We start from the raw sequence: 21352 nt of genomic DNA, 5'->3' as shown, positions 1-21352 counted from the left end.
ATAAATTCTAGAACCTGAGTCACTATCTGCTTATCAAGACTGCAGTGAAATATTCAAGTTAATAATCAATGCCAAGTAGAGTACGCAGACTTGTATCATCTTGAATAATGCAATGGCATCTCTTTACATTATTGCACTGTCATGTGACTGGAATGCTGCTATTGGAGGAGAATGGAAAAGATTTGGCTCCTATGATATTATGTAGGGAAAACACAGCCTCAGATCTCTTTTGTAAAGAGACCCTGTGAGCTGACTTTCTAGCAGGAAATGACCTCAGTTATCCAATAAGAAATGGTGGAGTGGAAATATGCCCTCATAAGAGTCCACCCATCACTGAGCTGCAAAATATATTTTTTTTCCTAATTCAGGAAATCTTATTCAGGGTTGAATAAGGTACATACAATTCTACTTATGCAAGTTCACATGCACAAGATAGTGCTTACATATTCAGGTATCTCAGGATTTTGACAAGTTTATAAATGTAATGTTCTAAGTAGATTCTGTGGTGACAACAGATTGCAGACTTCTGAGCCGCTAGCTGACTGCTCACTAGATTGCTCAGTTTGTATTTCAGATCTCAGCTGAGTTATATAGAAGCCTCATTAGCTCTTTGGATTTCATCCTTAGCTACTAAAAAGAAACTCTTTGAGGAACAGCTTTTTTACTACCAGACTACCAGTATAAATGGCATTCCTACTTTCAGAGCATTAAACTAGTCTAGCGCCTTAAATTATGACTGAGATTTTTTTGTAGTGTTAATCATTAGCTGAAAGATTCTGCCTCCCTCTTGACTATACAGGGAGTGTAACTTTCTACTCTAAAGTTTGATTCCTAATTTAGGAGAGTCTAAAGACAAGTGGCATGTTTCTGGTTTTCTTTCTGGTGATGGGTTAGCAGTTAAAATGATTTACACTCTTTGGAGGTTACAAAAAAAAAAAAAAAAAATGCTGTTTTGGAACCACCAAAAGCCTAATTTCCCTTGCCTCTATCCATGTTTCTATCAGATAGTCTTATATTGAGTTGGAGTCTAGAGCTTCAACAAAGAAGTTGCATTTGAGGACAAATAGAATATTGCTATTGTATCTTATATGCAGCATTTGCAAAACTGTTCAATCCTGGCATTATTTATGTCTGATGTCTCTTTTATACCTATAAAACTGAACAGATTTCATAAGGAACAGAATATATTTTGTAACTAATCTCTCAAATATTTCTGTGCCCATTCTTGAGGAAATGAATTATAAAACAAGAGGTTGTTATAAACATGGCATCATTACCATATATTTTCCTTTTACAGGGGAACAGATTATGCCTTTTGCATTGGGAGAGACATTTTGGTGTCAATAAAATCCCATCTTCTTTTCTCCTGTATGATGTTACAGACTTAAAATCTCAAGAAGAAGGTGTGGAAAAAAAATAAAACTGCAGACTTCTTTCAAGAAAACCTGAGTTAGAAATTGAGAATAAATTTGAGAAAGTTTCTCTGTAAAAGAGTGTTATTCTGTGTTAACTTTAAACATAAGTGTTCAATATTGATATTTATAAGTTGCTTACTACTTGAAATATTCATTAGAAATGAGGATAAGCATACACATACTCTAGATAGTATAATCAATTTTTAGATCATTCAATGGAAATAAGAGGTGATAAAGAGCCCCAGGATAATTCCCGAAATTCCTGAAGTTCCACAGTTTCTCTATGGGTTTAACAGGTACTACAGGGGGAAAAAAAGTATTTGTTCTGTCTTATCATGGTAAATATGTATATACTCATTATTCTTAATGGAAAAGCCAAAAGGTGTAGGTAAATTATGTCACTTTTTTCAGATAAAAAGCACGGTCTATGTAATGTAACTGTGAGTTTGGATGTAGGCTTCAACAAAGCTTTGAGTTATTTGGAGTTAGAGTTTTGTTTCAATTAACTTCATGATGAAACCTGCATTCCTGACACTAATACTGCTGAAACTACTACTAATAATAATTAAAAATGAAACACCATTAGAAGAGCATGCTTGCGAAAGACAGTGTGTTGCTGTTGTCCCTAGGGATGGCGAGAAATGACACAAGTCCAGGATGGGGTTCAAAGGCCAGAAATGGCTATATTTAATTATATAATTCAGCTTATATAGCTTTGTTTGCAAGGGTAGCAAAAAACCATTGGATGCTTGACCATCCGCCTCCCAGAGGGATTGGCTGAACAGCATAACACCCACTTCCACAGTATTTTTTGCAGTGAACCAAAACAAGTCCAAGCAGGTGTGAGATAGTTTGTTTACAGAACCGTCTTCCACTGTTTCTCAGCTAAAGCATGAGAAGGGAAAACTTCACAAAATGCTTCAGCAGCTGGAAAATTCCTCTGCTCCTGCTCTTTAGCATGCACAACAGTGATGAGTAACTGAACGAACACCAGTGAAGGAAGAGAAACTGTTGCTTGTGTAAATGCTGCAAGACTGGTCCTGTGAAATTGTCCCCAAATTACTTAGCTCTTGGGATAAATTTTCCACTCTGATTTTCATTTCTTTTTTAAGGAAGAAAAGTGAAGAAGCAAAATTCTTTTATATTTGACATTTACATAGATCTTGAAGTCTTGAAATTTTGTGACAGTCGTAATTCTATTCTAGGGTATTCCCAGGTTGCTCTCTATGCATATACTTAATATTGGTTTCAGGACTGGAACTGGATTTAGAAACAAGGAGTTCCTTTGAAGATGTTTCTCTCTAGAGTGGGATGCAGTTCATAGTCAGGTCTTATTTCTGTGGACATTTTTGAAGAATTTGATAACGTTTTGCAGCAGGATGTTGTCTAGCTACAGATCAACACTGTTGATCATGAACTATTATTCCTACCAAGGTTTAGGGAGATGTTTGACATCCTTTTCAAAATACCTAATTCTCAATGAATTCAATAGAAATTAAATGTCCTGGAAATTCTATAAGTACCTACAGACATCTGGCTGTATAATTAAATATTTACATATTTTGTAGAACTGTGACAAATGGGATAAATGGCAACCAGTCACAGTAAATGGATGTGAGGTTTGAAGAAGAACATATAGTTTAGAAATTCCCATTAATTAAAATTTAAAAGATCATTTATTTTTGGCCTAGATACTAAAAGTGTTGTAAGAGATGGAAACTTCTATTCGTAGACACTGCAAGGTGTGTAGCAGGGCTATGTAAGTATATAGAGGTGTACCTTCACAACATGCACCTAAATCTTTGTCTGAATCACTTTTTTTCCAGAAGGTATCTATAAAGTCCATAAATAGAGATCATTTGTTGCTGAGCTGTACAGATCTGTTGTTCTGATAGGTGTCTAAACATAGTCAGATATAATTTCTCTCTAGGTACCCATCTATTCCTAAAATTTATGTACTAATCTGGTGACCTCTGTACCACCTAAGGCATTAAATACCAGGATCATTCCTGGCCTCCAGATATAGATTGACTTTCAAGTAGGGCTAATTCCTTCTAGACTGTATCTACATGCAACACATAGGACATGTTCCAGCTCTTTTTTGTATCCCCGTGTCTCTAAAAGTTAATCAAAATTTAGGTATTTCTGGGGTTTATGTTGTTTAGTTTATTTCTATTTGCCATTCCTGAGTTAAAGTGAGCTGTGTCATAGCTCACCAGAGTAATTTCTGTGGTATACATCAAATCAAACTCAGACCAGCATTACAGGAAAATTCCAAATGAGTAAATGTGGTAAAGGAACAATTAGCTATATGCCCAGATTAATAACAACTTTCTGAAAGGTTGACCTTCTCTAAGGTCTCTGGGCCTTGGAAGAGAGATGTCTGTTATTTAAATCTGAGCTTTCACCCTAGATTTCATTTATAATCAAAACCAAAACCGTGAGTTTCAAAGACACAGCATATCTTAATTTAATGCCAATGTCTGAAACAGAATCCAATTTTTTGCCTGTAGAAAGGTCTATTCCCCTCCTTTTCTAATTAGGAAAGGAACTTATGGAGAGAAATTCAGTCAAGTATATCTGTATGGTAGGTCTCTAAGGCTGAATGAGAATTCTACACTGACTTTTTCCTCTTAAATGTAGACATTCACATTCTTTTTCAAGCAACAGGTAGTCTGCAGGTTTCTCATGTGAACTCATTTGAAACATCATATTGCCATAATACAATTCATTTCACATTTGTTCCTCTTGACAACTTAAAACTCCCTCATCCCTTAAAATATGATTCCTTATTATAAAATTTTGATTGAAGTCTAAACAAGTTGGAAATAGATTGCTCTTTTTGTGGTCTCATCTCTGTCTCAATCTCAGTAGAACAACAAGAGTATATTTTAACATCTTAAATGGCGTGCAAAATAACAGAGACATATAGAATAGCTGAAGCTGTAAGGGATCCTTGAGATCATTTAGGCCAAACTTCCCTGCACAAGGACGTTGCTCAGGAATGTGTCCAGTCAGACTATTTTGAAAATCTCCACAGATGGAAACTCCACAATGCTCTGCCCAACCTGTTCCACTTTTCAATGACCTTTATAGTAAAAAAAAAAAAAAAAGAAAAAAGGTAAACATTTTCTTTTTCACAGTAGTCTCTGAGTACTGTAAATTGTTTCACATTTTTATTTCTATGTCTAGAAAATAAATAAATGCATATCTAAGATAACAAAATAGAGCCAAAATAAATAAATTAATGTAGCCAAAGGAATAAACTGAAATTCTCCTGATTTCATATTGCAGTGTGAAAAATGAAATGTTTAATATAGTTTTTGATAATTGTTGTTGAAAGGCTGATTAATTTGTGTCTTTGAAAACTCATTCAGATTGAAAATTCTAATCAATATTAAAAATATAAAAAGCAGACTGCGTCAAAACTTGAGCATCAAATACAGTCAGTTAAAACTAACAGAGGGGAAAAAATTCAACAGACAAAAAATTTCCATTAGAATAACCAGTGAAATTTGTTCCTATATGGACCATTAAAAGCCCTGCTTAGATGAAAGCATTGTAGTTCAATAAATTAGTTGAATTTATTGGCTTAGTTTTGTAGTTTGAATTCAAAGACGTACAGAGCAACAGATAACATGGGCAACAGAATGAGATGTAAGAATAGCTGGGGATTTGAAAAAAGACAGCAAGGTAATAGTTTAATAACTAATGTGTAGTAAGTATATATCAGAAAAGGAGACTTGAAAATTGAATTTACTGTATCTGTTTTCTTTGTGCATTTATGGTGTAAGAAGCATAATTCTGAAAGCTCTTTCTTTGGAAAAAGCCTTCAGTCTTTTAACTGAAGTGTAAATCAGATAAAAGGTACCATTAGATTTTTATACCTTTATGGAAAATAAGTCTTCTTCATCTTCTTGATGCCAGAATGAAATACATATATATGTAAAAATTAAATCCCTTAGTGTGACTCTCAAAATACACACTCTTTTGAAAATCAAAGTTTTGATCAAAATAGTAAAGAAAAACAACTACACAAACTATATACTTGGAACTTTAAGAAACTATTTATTAAGCAGCACACAAACATTTTCCTAGTGGAAAGAAAAATTTACTTAGGGAGAATTAGTTATGTGAATATTGACTAGAGCTTTGGAATTATGAGAAGGGTTTTGACAAAATACCAGAGAATTAATCATTAGTCACACTTTTATCTTGGGATTTACGATATAATTTTCTTTAATTACTTCTGATATTTCAGTATCATGCTAAGAGCTAAAAGAGACAAAGAATTGGAGGGTACATGCTCTTTTCAGACTTGCTCTCAAATGAAAAATAATGTCTATTAGAACTCATAAACAAAAGTTGATATTCTTGGCATTTCTACACAAAAGAGATCAAGGATTGAGCTGGCATAGAAAAGCCTTGCAAAAGTGGCCCTGCCAGTTTAGCATTAAAAGACTTTGTGAAATGGCTTGCATTGTTACAGTTCAGTGAACCACAAGTCATGTATGAATAATGTGAACAGGATTCTGGCTTAGTTTCATCTCAAAATTTGTAGGATACTCTCATGCATAACTGACATTTCTCAAAAGGTAATGTTACAGAAGACAGTAGGGTTGTTCCGTTGTATAGCAAGATTTATCAAGCACACTCTTCACCAATACTTGCCTGTTAAATTTTTTACATTAGAAAACTGTTATATAATGTGGTTTCCTTTAAGGAAAAGGTTTAATTCAATGAACTTCGTAAGACAGAAAGGAGATTTCATTTTTCAGTTTTTACCCAGTCTGGAAAAATGGCATGTTTTATAATATGAATTAGCTATCATTATGGTCATTTCATGTAAAATACTTGTGGATCATTTCTTTGTTTGCTTGCTCAATTCCCGTATAGAGTACTCCTTTTGTAATCTGAGGGGAAAAAAAGAATAGACAATTTTAATTTGTACATGGATAAGAAAATTCCTTTTCAGTTCCAATCTGTTAACCATAGTCAAATGAGTAAATGTAGAAAAAAATTTAAATTTTGGTGCAAAAACAAACTTCATTTCATTTTCTCTTAATTTACATGTTTTCAGATTTATATGTAATGGTGTAAAAATATTGCTGCTTTTAATTTATCAAAAATTGCCAGTGTTCTTGAAATTCATATTGCTAGTTTGAGAAGAAATGACCGTCAATAAAGGCTTGAAAAAAAGACAGTTTTTTGACAGGAACTGTGGAAAGATAAAGAGTTCTTCATAGACAAACAAAAATTATATGCACAACAAGCAATAATTCCATGACTAGTAAAGTAAGGACAGAGAAAGATGAAGTGGGAAGATCCGCAGCATAATGGTTATGTGAAGTTTCTAATAACATTTTGAATGAACTTTAAGGAACAGTGTATGTTTCCTGTTTCTTTTTATATACACCACAATGGTACAAATTCATTTGGGAATCTCAGTAAGAAAAGTAGAGACATGCAAGGGTAGTTAATGATTTATGATGTAAAACCCAGAACTGGTAGGAAAATAACATATATATCTTCTGATGCTCCTGTTGCATATGACAAGCCCCTGCTTGCTGACCATGGCATGGTGTGAAGTTCAAATTCTCACTATTCTTCACATTTCTAGAATATTCTTGCAAGTGAACAGTTATCAGTCTTTTACCTGTTTGATACCAACCTTTCTAGGTGACACACTCAGATTCAGTAAGAATGATACACTCTTACCCATCTCCATAGAAATGAGCACTTAGAAGTGGCTCCCAGGTCCAGAAGAACTCCACAAAAATGATCAGAGGGTGGGAGCACCTCTCCTGTATTGACAGGTTGAGCAAGTTGGGGCTGTTCAGCCTGGAGAAGGCTCCAGGGAAATCTTTTAGCGCCTTCCAGTACTTAAAAAAGGGCTTATGAGAAAGATGGACAGAAACTTTATAGCGGGGCCTGTTGTGATATGACAAGGGGTAATGATTTTAACCTAAAAGAGGGTCAGTTTAGATTAGATATAAGAAAAAAGTTTTCATAATGGGGATGATGGAAGACCAGAACAGGATGCATGGAGAAGTGGTGGATTCCACATGCCTGGGAACACACAGGGTCAGGTTGGATGGGGCTCTGAGCAACCTCATCTAGTTGAAGATATCTCTGCTCATTTAAGGGTGGTTGGACCTTTAAAAGTCCCTTCTGACCAGAACTATTGTATTATTCTATGAAATAGAGGTGATACGTTAAAGACAGCCACGGTACACACATGGGTTAAAAAGCAGACACTCCTGGTAACATACAGGTCTCTACAAATAAAACCTCTGGTTAAACTCTGCCTAAATTCTGCTTGAAATTACTGTCTCATCATTATGATCTGCTGCACTGGCTCACTACAAGGTCAGATCACATTTTACTAAGCAAAGAGATAACCCTCTGAATGCTGCACACATGAATAATGATATCAAAATAATTTTCACCTTCACTTAGCCAAAGTTATTCAGGACCGAGGGTGAGGTACCATTCTGTCTTCAGGTCTTGGCAGTTTGGGTCTTCCAGTTATCTCAGGAGTTCAGAAAATTCTTTAATGAGGCTAGCTGTTTCTCAGAAGATTTGGGAAGAAAAGCTGTAGGAGAAATGTTATTGTATGTATTATTCAAGCATAAATTATAGGTCTCATCTGGGTAAAATTCTGTGGAGTTATAGCACAGGTCAGACAAGATGATCCGATGATCCATTCTGGCCTTGCTTTTCTGAGTTTCTGAATAATGTACAATGAATTTTATATATTCAAGTCAAGCTGCGTGGCCAGCAAACTAAAGCTATTTACTACTTCTTGTCTAGATTTATGATGGAAGGGAAAGGATCAGACAGAACTCATTAAAAATAAATTTCTCAATCTCCTTAACACCTACATTCCTTTTCTTTGTTTTCTTTCCGTGTCATGGTAAAAAACTATGGAATCATTCTTTGGCCTAAATCAATAGGCTCTGAATTTTTTTAACACTTTATTGTTTCTAGCTTCTCTTGTAGTGATTTTATATGGCTTATCACATCTTTGTCTGCCACTCCTCCATATTCTTGTCTCTTCTTAGCACCTCTGGAGTTGAAATATTTATTAATATTCTGAAATGATCCCACTTATGCGGAAATATTGACTATTTATGAAACCGACTCAATTTTTTTTTGTAGTCCCACTGACTTCTCTGACTAAAATTGCAAGTTTTCATAAATATTTCCTTTCTGTTCTTTAGCAAATAACTCTGATTGTTTTTTCTGAAGTGCAATATTTTTTTAATGATAACTTTTTAGAAATTTATATATAATTGAGAGCAATACATTTGCAGTGGGTACACAAAAATATTCATAAGGGTCAAAAATTGAAACAGTAACTCAGGTACAACTTGTATGGTTAGCCTACAACTTGTATGGCTAGCATGAGGACCTCTAACTGGATAAATACACTTAGACTGTCTCCAGTGGTAGAAGTCCCTATCTTGGCAAATATTCACTAAGATCTCATTTATTTTAAATCTTTGGTGGAAATAGTATAAGTAACAAGTAAAAACTATGTTTTCTGTAATAAATATTGGTTTTCATTGTGGATACTTTTGTCATCCGTGTCTGTGGAAACCTTTTTCAAGATGGTGGCTCATTAACACTATAATTTGCAGTAATAACAAAGTATCAGTCATCTTCCACTCTTGAATTGGAGAGAGTCAAAAGCAATGACCCAGGCGCTAGTGTCAAAGGGCTAGCTCCCAGATCAGTCCTGGGCAGGCTCTTTAGTTCTGCAGTGACTGGCACAGTAGCCAGTGACAAAGATTGCATTTTAACTCAGCTGGATAGAGCATGGTCCTGCCAACACCAAGGTTGAGGATCCAATCCATATATGGGCCATTCCCTTAGGAGTTAGATTGGATGATGCTTGTGGGTCTCTTCAACTCAGAGTATTCTGTGATTCTGTGAGTAAGCTTAGTGATTAATAGCCAGGAAGCTGACTTTTTTAACAGTGCAATTATTTTGGTTAATTTCCATAAAAATTCTTTTCTTCCAATGTTCTCCTTTCAGGTTATCCTTGATGTAGCAGTGCAATGCTATTCAATGACTGCATTGTGATCTGGGAGTAAAAGCACAAACTTTCCACCCATGTCAAGCAGCAGGATTACAGATGGGACAGAATTGTAAGGGTTTCCAAGAAGTTTGAATCAGAGGACTAAAAGACAGTAAAAGATATGGTGCAATTGTGCCAGGAAGCAAAGTAATGATACTCAGTGAATAACAGTGTACGGAGAGAGTGTTTGTAGTCACATAATGTTATCAGATCAATATAGTCACCCATACATAGTCTCATTAGAGATACCATAGGTGTGCCATCTGACATCCAAATGATTGTCTAGAGAACATACACAGTGTGGACTCATACTCTTTCCCATGCAGGATTCTCTTGGTGAACCTGTACAGCATTACATACCTGTGCTCAATATAGTTCAATATAACTAAATTAAACCCTCACTGTGAAGGTCTCACACAAATATCACCATGACTGGCTAGGTTGTTAAGAGCTTCCTTTATAGCCAGAAGAAGCTCTAGGGCAAGATTCATCTAGTCTGTTTTACACAAGTATTTTATGGTGGAATAAGTGGTGTCCTAAAAGTGCCAATTTTCCTACACTGATTTTCCTGTGACTGAGTGGTACATGTAAACAGATTTCTATACCTGTTCAGAAGAATTGCAACCCAAGATGCTGAAAGTTCCTCCCTAAAAAACTATAGTGCTCTGCCATCCCAACTACTTATCTATACTTACGTGACAAAACATCACCAATCAAGCACATACAGAATTCAAAATTCATTTTTGGGGCAGAATCAGTTTTATCGAACCCCTAATTCCTCCACTCTGTGAAAAAAGGATTATGGGAACTGGGTCAGAATTGGTCCCTCATTTTTAGCAATTAATATGAAATTTGCCTGTGAGATACAATATAATTAGACAATTTATGTACTAAAATAACACTCTGTAAATTAGATCCATTTCTTTATCAAGAGGATTTTTATTCCTAACTTCCTAAAAGCTTTACTCATCTTTGCCCTATAACTCAATTACTTACATCCACTTGTGAAGCTCTTGACCTTAAGGGAATAGACTAAGCCACTCCCTTGAGATCTTTTTCTAGCAGTTTAAGTAATGAGGAGTCAGCAAGTGTAATCATGAAAGGAAAATTATTTTCATCAAGAAAATGTATGTTTATGCTTGTCAAAATGATGACTGTAAGAAGTATGGAGATACGCAAAAAGATGATCATAATTAAAACCTAAGACTGGAATTTTTTTCTCTAAAAGCACACAAATTCTGTCATCAGAAAGCTCATACAGATCTACAAAATTTAATTTAATACACTTTTCTTGTGTCTAGGTAACCATCATTTGAATCTTTTGGCCTTCTTCAGAGTTCCCCAAGGAAATCAGCTAATTAGCTTACTGAGCCACCATTAACAAGTATTCTGAGAAGTCATGGGCATTTGGCTGGAGGTGGGGAGAGGAAACGCTAGAAAAAAGCCAAGTATGACACCAGATTTTTAAAGATGACAAATAAATAATTCCAGAATTCCTACCAAAAAATCACTGATCATTATTGCCTCAGGGAGAAAAAAACACATAGATCATGAAATAAATACTAACAGGAAAGAAAAATCCTTGAAGACTTGATACTGTTTAAACACAAGCTTTAATTAGTATGCCTTTGTAAATAGAACTGATCATCCAGATTTTTGTGCTTTAGAGACTGATAGGAAAGTTTTCACTGATACAAACAAGAGAGGAGAATGCACAACACCTTACCTGTTTCCAAATGCAGACTTTAACTCCACTGGAAGACATTTATAATTCTTATTCAAAAGCAAGGGCAGCTCTTGCCTTAGGGGTGCTAGGATCCATTCCCACCAGAATTTTGTAGCTCTCAGTACAAATCTTTGTGAGCTTTTCTTCCCTCCAGTGCCAAGCGCAGACAGTGCACATGAAAGCACAAAGCCAAACACTGTCACACACGAGACAGACATGAGCACAGGGATGGAAAGGACGCTATACCTTCGCCTGTACAGAATGTGGGATCTCCACAAGCTGTAAAGCATTGCAGTTTTTATTGCTGTAAGGAAAAGGAGATCAAGACAGGATGTTGTCTGTTTAGTCAGTGACTAAATCAGTAGCAGAGAAATGTTAAAAATCAGAACAGATATCGTGCTTACTCCAAAGTTATGCAGACCAGTTAGCCCATGTTATATTACAGTAGCTAATGCAATAAGCACTGTGGTGTGTTGTTCCTTGATCTGGGTGTAGAAATATAAATGTAAGTGACAAAAGTAGACTACAGTTACTCGTTTTTTAAAACAAGTAGATTTTTAATTTGGTTTGATTTTCCCCCTGATAATATGTGACAAAAAAAGGCAAGATTATTCAAGTTACATTTAATGTTTAAAAAAAAAAATTGCTTGAATAATTTAAAATGTATGGTGTGGGGAAACTCCCTTTTTTGGGCAAATTTTGATGATAGCCAAAATTTGGCCTGGTTTGGAAGAGACCTTACCGGTCATCAAAGAGTAAGAATTAGTTTTAATATAATGGAAAAGCTGAAGACTCCCAATAGCTTTCTGTCCTTACACTATGAAAAATAAATTGTAGAATTTTTCCTTTTTCCTTTTTCCTTTAGCATGTGGCCGTTCCCAAGAGTATTTACACATTTAAGCAACTGGAATATCTCTCTTGAGAGCATAGGCTAAGGGATGTGGACCTGTTCAGCCTAGAAAGAGACAAGGGGACCTCATCAATGTCTATAAACATCTGAAAGGAGGGTGTCCAGAGGATGGAGCCAGGATCTTGGTGGTTCTGCCAAGCAATAGGACAATGCGCAGAAAGTGGTGCAGAAATTCCCACATGAATATGAGGAAGAACTTCTTTATTGTGCAGGTGACCACACACTGGAACAGATTTTCCAGAGAGGTTGTGGAGTCTCCCTCACTGCAGAGATTCAAGAACCATCTGGATGCAATCCTGTGCCATGTGCTCTAGGATGACCCTGCTTGAACAGAGAGGTTGGACCAGATGACTCCCTGTGGTCCCTTCTAACCTTTCACATTCTGTGATTCTGTGATTCTCTTACAGACCATAGATTTGGTATCAATACTGATCAGCACTCTAGTAAAAGAGCAGATCCAGGATACTGCAATATGAATCTTTTTGTGATGGGAAGCACACAGCGAAGAAGTAAAAATTATCCTTAGGTTAAGAAACTAAACAGAAAAATCAAAATTAATTCACTATTTAGGCTGTTTTGTTTTATGCATTATGAACAATAGTAACAGAGATGCACAAAAATATTTACACTTATAAGCTTAGATGCATTTGCAGACATGTTGGCTTGCTCCATGATCTTGCTACAGCAGAGAACATCGTGAAGACTAGGAGAGGCTACACTAACGGTTTAAAAGGTTTTACTGCATTTCTACAGGTCACAGGTAAGTTTGCTCTATTACCAGTAATATAAAATCCATCAGCTAAGTATCGTTCACTAGAAAAACATGAACTTGAGTCAAAGCCAGATGAAAATGCCTGTTGCCTTCTATGGGTTTAGATCAAGCACTTTATGTTTAATATCTTTTTTTTTCCTTCTAATCCGATGTTGAATTCCTGGTTTGTATGAAGGCCACAGATTAAAATCATATTGTTTTTTCACAATCTCTTAAAAGGAGTTTTAGAAAATACATGCATCAATATAATTTATCTCCTTCAAATTTATTTATTTTTTGAATGACAGTTTGGGAAGTTAGCATCTTAAAGTCAAATTCCGTAAAAATATTCTGTATTTCCATACTCTTTAATAGAATTACCCCACAAAAGCAGTGGCTGGAAGAGCAGATCTTATAGTCTTATGTCTGAAGATAAGCCTGCTTTGAACTGCATATGCACTCCTGATGCTTGAATTATAAGGTTGTTATTAAAGCTCAGAAGCAGGACTAGCCGGATGCACGAAGAGGCTTAAACAGCACATTTTATGGGTAGCAGTACAATCCCTACGTACAGAGCAAACAGAAGTATAATTGGAGCAACCCAAAATCTGTTCCTCTTTCTACAGGAAGTGAACAATTCATTATGTCAAACCTCAAGGTCGTTGTATTGTGTAACACACCATAACGTCACAGTGCTCCAGAATGATAAAATGACAGCTACCAGCTAAATATTTACAGTCATTTGCCAAAGAATCCTGTTCATCTTCATTCATATCCCTGTTTATGGGTTTTTGCCAGCCTAGTCCTGAAGTATTGCTAGCTTTGACTCAATTTGTTCATCATTGTCTACTCACTTTTCTCCTGTGTATTTTGTAGATACAGTTTTCAAATTATGTCCTCCCAACAGATCAGCTTCTTGCTTTTCCTGTCATATCCATCTGAAAATACTAGGTTTCATACCAGGGAATCAACATAATTAGGGAGGGAAGGATAAATGCATTATCTGGATTTTATGAAAACAATATTTTATTAATTCATACTTTGGAACTTAATTGATTCATGTTTAATTTTAATATCTAAAACTCTGAATGGAAATCAAAAATAAAAATAATAGAAAAAATCCGCAAAAATATGTAACTGCTACAGAAAATTCAACAATATTTACTTACCTCTAAACATTAAATTCCTCATCCATGGATGTATCAACTCCCCATGTTTCTTTGGTAGCACCTCATGGAATAAGGGAAGCTGAGTAAGTCAGCACTTCAGGAATTCAAGCCACATTATCACCAGAACTGAATAGGCTTTAAACAGCTCACTGAGAGTCAAAGACAATCTTTCATCACTGATTGAGGTGTTCTTAAAGATAAGAGAATTTCTTTAAAATAGAGATATAAACAAATAATCAAATCCCCTTTAAAATCTCAAAATGTCTAATTTAATATCTCAAAACATTTTAGAAATAGAAATATGAATGAAGAGTTTGTAGTATACAAAAAACCACATAGCAATATAATATTGACATTGAATTGAGGTATTCTGACAACTAAACAGGTATAAAGGCAAAAAGAGGACAAAGAACTTTGGAAAAACAGAAAACAATAAAAAAGGGAAAACAAAAGTTTTCTCCAGGTTCTGTTACCTTAGATGTTCTAATAACCCAGTGGATCTCTTAGATTTTTAAGGAAATTCTGTAGTGAAGCTATGGATGAAAGTAATTAATTCCTTTCATAATGTATTTCTATTCTATTTGTCTTTTTGTATTAGTCCTGAAGTTTTATATAACTGACTATGCTGGGTTTGTCCAGAGTAGAGTTAAATTTCTTCACAGTATCTGGTATGGGGCTGTGTTTTGAATTTGTGCTGGAAACAGAGTTAATAATATGGAGATGTTTTTGTTATTGCTGAGCAGTGCTGACACAACATCAAGACATTTTCTGCCGCTGACACCACCCCATCAGAAAGGAGTAGGGGAGTGCATAAGATGTTGGGTGAGGGCACAGCCAGGACAGCTGACCCCAACTGACCAAAGGGATATCCCAGATCATATGGTGTCATGCTGAGCATATAAAGCTGGGAGAAGAAGGAAGGTGAGAACATTCAGTGTGATGGTGTTTGTTTTCCCAAGTCACTGTTACACGTGGCAGAGCCTGCTTTCCGGAACTTGGCTGCCTGTGGGAAGTGGTGAATGAATTCCTCATCTTGCTTTGCTTGCATGTGTAGCTTTTGCTTTACCTTTTAACTGTCTTTATGTCAACCCATGTGTTTTCTCACTTTTACCCTTCCAATTCTCTCCCCTATCCCACTGGGAGAGAGTGTGCAAGCAGCTGTGTGGGGCTTAGCTACCGTCTGTGGTTAAGCCACAACACTTCCAGAGAGTATTATAAAGTAAGAGGAAGGCAAGAGAAAGACGAGAAAGAAGGTTGATTTTTTTTACTTCTGGAAATCCAAACTTCACAAGAAATTACTTACATGCTTACTTAGTAAAAGCAAGAGATCTCTGTGCTGTGCTCAAAACAGTCTTTGTCTTTTTCTACACAGAACTCTTTTCTGTGGTCATTTACATTAAAAGTTAGCCAAAGCTAATGGGTATCATGTGGCACAGGTTTCAGTCAGAAATACTGAGATATGAAATCAAATCTTTCATCTGGCATGTAATTTCTACTATCTCAGTTTCACTACAGGAAGAAGATCCCAACAACTACGTGAAGCTGTAATATCTGACAGCAATGGGGTTTTGTTTCAGGTATTTTTATGCCCCTCCTGTTTGTCAAGTGATGGGAAGGACATTTTCACTCCTTTTATGATACACACATTGACAATGAAACCCTTAGGCACCACTGCAGTTGCCAGCTGGTTAGGGGACCACATCACTGGAGATGGACAAACAAGTAATTTACCTCCTTTGCCCATGCCAGAGCCCTAGAAGGTCAAGCCAGTTGCTGCTACCAAAGATGTGGTAGGGAAACAGAAGGTGGCAGATGCTATGTGGTTTAGAGCACCATTTGTTGTCTTTATCCCTCCATGGCAATAGTGAGAAGAGTATGACAGCTTTTAGCACTCTTTGCTGTCCCTTATTCTTCTCTATTTTTTCTACATATTCCACCTTTTTCTTTTCCCCCTCCCTTTGCCATGGAAAGGACCATTTTAATTTTGGCTGGTCCTCAGCTTGGCAAGTCAGGATGGCAAGATTTACTGTTTTGGTAAGAAACCGTGGAAAAATTTAATGCTTTGCATTACACCAATGAAAGTCTAAATTAGCTGAAAAGTAACATTCTAGGGTCCCTGGGACTGTTGAATTTTTGTTGAGCTCTTCATTTTTGGACAAAAGTTTTGTTGCAATGTTACTTATCTTCTTTCAATTAAGTCATGCTCATGGTACGATCCCCTTGTCCCTAAAGTTTAGCTTTTAGATTCTGCTAGTGAGCCTGAGGTGCTAACCCAAATCTTTCCTCTTGTTAGTGCCATGTGCTAGCAGGATTTAACTAAAGCTTTGGAAACACATACTGTGAAAATAGGCACAAAACAAGTGTACAATTATTTAGAGTTCAGTAATTTCTTTGACATAATCACTGTTGGTAAAAAAAAAGGTAATCATCTCATGTGGTGTTTTGTGAGTTATCTTTTTACTCTAAGCTAACATAAAGCTGTTCCAGAGAACATAAGGAACTGATTTTTAAAAAAATATAGATTATTAAAAGATGATTAAAAAGACATAAGGTCTAAATTCTTTATAATATTGCAGATAAACCAGCAATATAGATCAAATTTCATACTCTGTAGAAAAAAAAGTCATTTCAAACTCCTTGCTTGACACTAATTACCTACTTGGGCTATCAGCGTTCAGCATGCAAACTCAATCAGAAAGGAAAACAAACTTGCTTGAGTGGATGCACAGTGCACATCGCTGTCTATGGCTGATGTCCCAGAAGAAAAAGATGTACTGTTTCATTGCTTTATAGTATGATTCCTCCTGAATGTTTTATCAGCCACACATTGTCTTTTAGACATACAAATAAATAGTACTATGGAAAAGCTTTATCCTTCCTTTGTGTCACTACACAGACTTTGCCTTCCCTCAAAGCTTCATCTTATTTAGCTGAGAGGCATGCTTTTTGAGGGGGTTTTTTGGTACCCTTTTCTTTCTGAATATAAAACATGCATTAAAACTGAGCTCGTATCTTAATTGGTTGAGTTACCCATCCCACCAGAACTGTAATTAATGCACAACTTCTCATCATTTCACTGGGGTACCATTTCATGATGCAGTGATCTATTTTGATACCATTCACTGCCCCGCCATCTGTAAAGCAGAGTTTGAAGTAGTGTGCTTAGACTATTCTGCACATTGCTGTCTATGCATTAGAGAGAAGAAAGAGGCAGTAAAAAAAATTAGCCTCTTCCTTTGTTCATTCTCTGACCTTGAAATGTTCATAAAACTGTATGGTTTTTTATTATTGCTCTAATATTTATATATATTTTACATTATCTTTTCCACTACCATTGGGGGAAATTTTTCTGGGCCTGAAAGACAGACCTAATATCCTAGCACGGCAGAAAAATTGAAATGCAAGATTACTCACCACATATCTCTTCTCAGAGACTACTTTGATTATTCATCAATTCTCCTACTCCTCTTTAGAGTCCTGATATTTTTCCTCAGACTCCTGACCCTTTTCTCAGCTCACTGTGTTAAGAAAAGCTTATCATTTATTCACGCTTATCTCAGTATAATAAAACATTAATTATTGTATCCTGGGTACATTACGTAGGTTTCTCCATCTTATTCTTCTATGCAATATTTGTCTTTACTCACCCCAACACGCAGCCCAAAATCCTCTGATTCACATAGTGAGACAGAATTCCAACAAGAGGCTTAGATTCCAACTATTTGCTGAGATATGAAGACTAATACTTTTAACTGTCAGAAATGTCTGATTAATGGCTCATAATAATAGGATATGATAACTGCCTACTCTTTTATTGTATGCAAAACAGTCACCTGAGAACAGTATTACGTGAGAGCCACATGAAATGATTCTGCTCGTGATGCTCAGTGACAGCATCCCAGTTCAGGGATCTCACTAGCAATATCTGGCCAATCTGGATTTGGTGGGGGAGGGCAGGGAAAGACAAAAATAATGTTTTGTTTTACTGATACTCTTATTTAAAAATTTTAGTTACTGTATAAAAGGAACCTATTTATACAAAAAAAAAATGTAAAGGGTTGAAGTAAGATGAGATGAAACCCAAAATTCCTGTTTATAAGAAACTTAATCCCCACTGGAAGATCCAGTCCACACAATTAATGGAGTGTAAGAAGTTTTATATCTCCTCCCAAATAGGCAACTGGTTAGATAAATTGCCCTGCAGACATCACTGTCTGTCCTGTTTAAAGAATTAGATAATTACCTTTCATACAGATATCTGTGTAAGACACCCAAATTTTGTTACGTAGTTCTGGAAAGTGATCCCTCTGTTAATCTTCAAGATTTTAAAGAGGAAAAAATGATATCCTCTATTTTATATTGATGATTAATGAAAATTTCAGTTTAATTTGAAAGTCTTATCTACACTATATAATTAGTCATATGACATATAAGTCCCTGATAGGGTATATTTGGGGTAGGAAGAAAAAAAAGAAGACAAAAAAAAAAGGTGTTTCAATTTTTCAGAATTTCTCTAAATGCTTATACAAGCACACATATTTGTTCAGTTCTTTGGAACTGCCCCTTTTAATCTGCACTTAGGGTACTCAATAGCTCTGTTTTTTTGGCATTTTTTTCCCAATCTCAAATACACATTTCATGAAAAGCCCCTCTGAGCTCGTAGAACTTACAGAGGAACAGGTTGTTTCCATGTACGAGGAAGCATCACAGAATTGTGTATTATTTTCTCAGTACTCCGTTCAAAATGTTTAGATAGATAATATTCACAAAACCTGACACACACCAAATTATCAGCTTGAATTTATCCTCAGTTCTTTTTTATAGAATAGTATTTAAATGCAACACTGAATGGCAAGCAAATACCAACATATACGATATACACTTCAAGTATCAAATCACTTTGTATGAATTAAAAACCAAAAGTAGATTTTAAAATGAGTTTAGCAAAATTGGAGCTGTTACAATTCTTCTATAATTAAGGACATGATTATAGGGCTTTATTCTTTTCATTGAGTTGTTATGTTTTTCTCAGACATTGCATTTTATTGTTACTGTAATAATATAAAAATGATAGGTTTATTTATTTGTCATATTGCCAGGCTGTTTTCAAATAATTATTTTTATAACAAATGTTGATTTCTTATTACATTATATACATTTTAATGACACCATAAAGCTTCATTTTCATGGTATAATGAATTACAAATTGAGAAACATGTCATCATCCCATATTGTAAAAGTATTTGTTGATTTGCTATGTATCATTAAAAAATATAACTGTATTCATAGCTCTATGCACAAAGAATTTTGTTGTCAAAGCCACAAAATCCATTTGGGTATTTGGAATATGCTAAAGTTTTGAAAATTCCTACAAATCTGCCTAGATGAGCAAATTTCTTTTAATTTAAGAATATTTGTATGAAACAAACTGAAGTAACTATCATATTTTGGTGTGAAAGGAATCTTGAAACAAACAAAAAATGTATAAGAGAACACATAGACATAAAATAACCATACTCTCAGTGCAAATGAGAATTTCGACATTAATTAAAATGGACACAGGGACCAGAACAATGTCTAGAAAATTATAGATGATAACAAGCTCATTATGAGTGTTGAAATCTTTCCATTTTCTGGATGTGCAGATTGTCTCTCAACCCTGACCAAAACTGTGACAGAGTAAATTTTTTTCTACTCTCTTCTTCCTCCAAGGAAAGAAGTTATTTCTGTTCTAGCCTACCTCATGGTTGCTACTATTTCCTTATTAACTCCATCATGCAGGTTTATGAAGAAAACCATACAGCCTGATCTCTTCTCATTCCTCCACTCTGTTTCTCTGTGTACTCAATATGAGTTAATGGGATGAATATAATAGATTTGAACTGACATATTCAGATCAAGAACTGTTGCCTTTTGGGATATTTAGTGAGTATTTTACTGTGTCTTTATTCCCAGTACATTTGTGCTGTCCAAGTGAAAAATTAATTTAAACTTGAGATCAGAACTTTAGACCCCTGAGGTATTGATGTACCCAGTTGCAGATTTTTTTTCTTGATTTTCACTGGAATAATTCCGAGGTTTATACCAATATCAACCTGGTACCAGACTTGGTCTTACTACTCCATGGACCAGCAATTAGACATAATCCCCTTTTTTCCTCTCCTTTTATGTTTAATTCCATAATATTCTAAACAGAGTAGGTGAAAATACCCCAGATTCACATCAAAACAATTGGTAGAATTTGACCCTATTTTCTGCATGTTGTTTAACCACTTTCTTCTTAACATTAGTATTTCAAAGTCTGAGCAAACTTACTTCATGTCTTGAATATGACGTGGGCCTTCCCAACCCCTACTGGTAGGATACACGTTTCTGTTTATAAAACAACTGTTATTAAATTGTCACTTGATGGACAGAAAATAACACTATTAGAAAAATATTTTCTATAGCTTTGCTTTGAAATCATCATAATGTTTGTCAATAAATAAATCTATTTTTATGACCTTTAACCAGTCATCTTCTATGCAGAAACTCCAATACTTTTATGTAATCATATGGTACCCTGTGAGGATTCATGATCAGAGAACTTCTCTTGCCTTTGAAGTCTTTCATGTTGATCTGACATTAGTCACTGATCACACATTAGTGTTGAGGGCTGCATCTGCATTTGCACTAGAAGTAATAACAAATTCTTATATTTACCTTTAAGGTTATCAGCTGTGCTACATTCTCATTCCTCAGGTTTGCTTATTTGTAAATAAAATATTTCCAGCTGCACCAAAAATACATTCTGAATAATCATTGGAAAGAGAACACCTTAAATTCCTAACAGCAGTTTTATTAGAGAAGGGCTATATATAGACTGGATCTCATCTCTTTAATGTCCTAAGTGCAGCTGCGATTCTTAGCTTCAGTGATAGACCTGCAAGCTTGCTGGATAAGAGAATTTGTCTCCTAACATTTTTTTTTTTTGCTTGTTCTGGGGTTTTGTTACCTATCAAGAAATAATAGGAAATACAGAGTTTTTCTCTATAGTTCTATTCCTCATTGCAAAGCTCTGATTGAACTGTACAGTGTTTGAACACTATGATGATGATACAAAATCAAAGCTACAGTTAGGCAAAGGTAAATAATTTTTATCAATATTAGGGATTGGTCTGGTGGTGTGGCTAAGAATATAAGTATTATGTATTTTCCATTCCATTGACTAAAGAGAAAATTGAAGGGGACTATGGAAGGATTTCTTTAATTATATTTTCCCCTGCTGGTTACTCTCACTGTTCTTCAGAGAGTGGCCC

At 35.4% G+C, this 21352-nt stretch overlaps 1 long non-coding RNA gene across 3 annotated transcripts in view; it reads right to left on the bottom strand.

Moving 5' to 3' along the window:
• Nucleotides 1-2073: 2073 nt before the first annotated feature.
• The window catches only part of LOC125322019, a 34624-nt gene continuing 15345 nt past the window's right edge, over nucleotides 2074-21352 (bottom strand). The window contains exons 1-6 of one of the 3 annotated variants that reach the window (XR_007201808.1): nucleotides 17469-19116; nucleotides 14055-14244; nucleotides 11225-11528; nucleotides 10194-10283; nucleotides 7865-8010; nucleotides 4605-6328 (exon numbers count right to left, since the gene is read on the bottom strand). This is a non-coding gene — a long non-coding RNA (uncharacterized LOC125322019). Of the gene's footprint in view, nucleotides 4504-4604; nucleotides 6329-7864; nucleotides 8011-10193; nucleotides 10284-11224; nucleotides 11529-14054; nucleotides 14245-17468; nucleotides 19117-21352 lie in introns of those variants that run through there. The other 2 variants (XR_007201807.1, XR_007201806.1) reach the window with 2 other exon arrangements.

The sequence above is a fragment of the Corvus hawaiiensis genome, chromosome 2, assembly GCF_020740725.1.
Source record: "Corvus hawaiiensis isolate bCorHaw1 chromosome 2, bCorHaw1.pri.cur, whole genome shotgun sequence".
Taxonomy (NCBI): domain Eukaryota; kingdom Metazoa; phylum Chordata; class Aves; order Passeriformes; family Corvidae; genus Corvus; species Corvus hawaiiensis.
The sequence above is the reverse complement of the archived record's forward strand: the minus strand, read 5'-3'. Positions and strand labels throughout refer to the sequence as shown.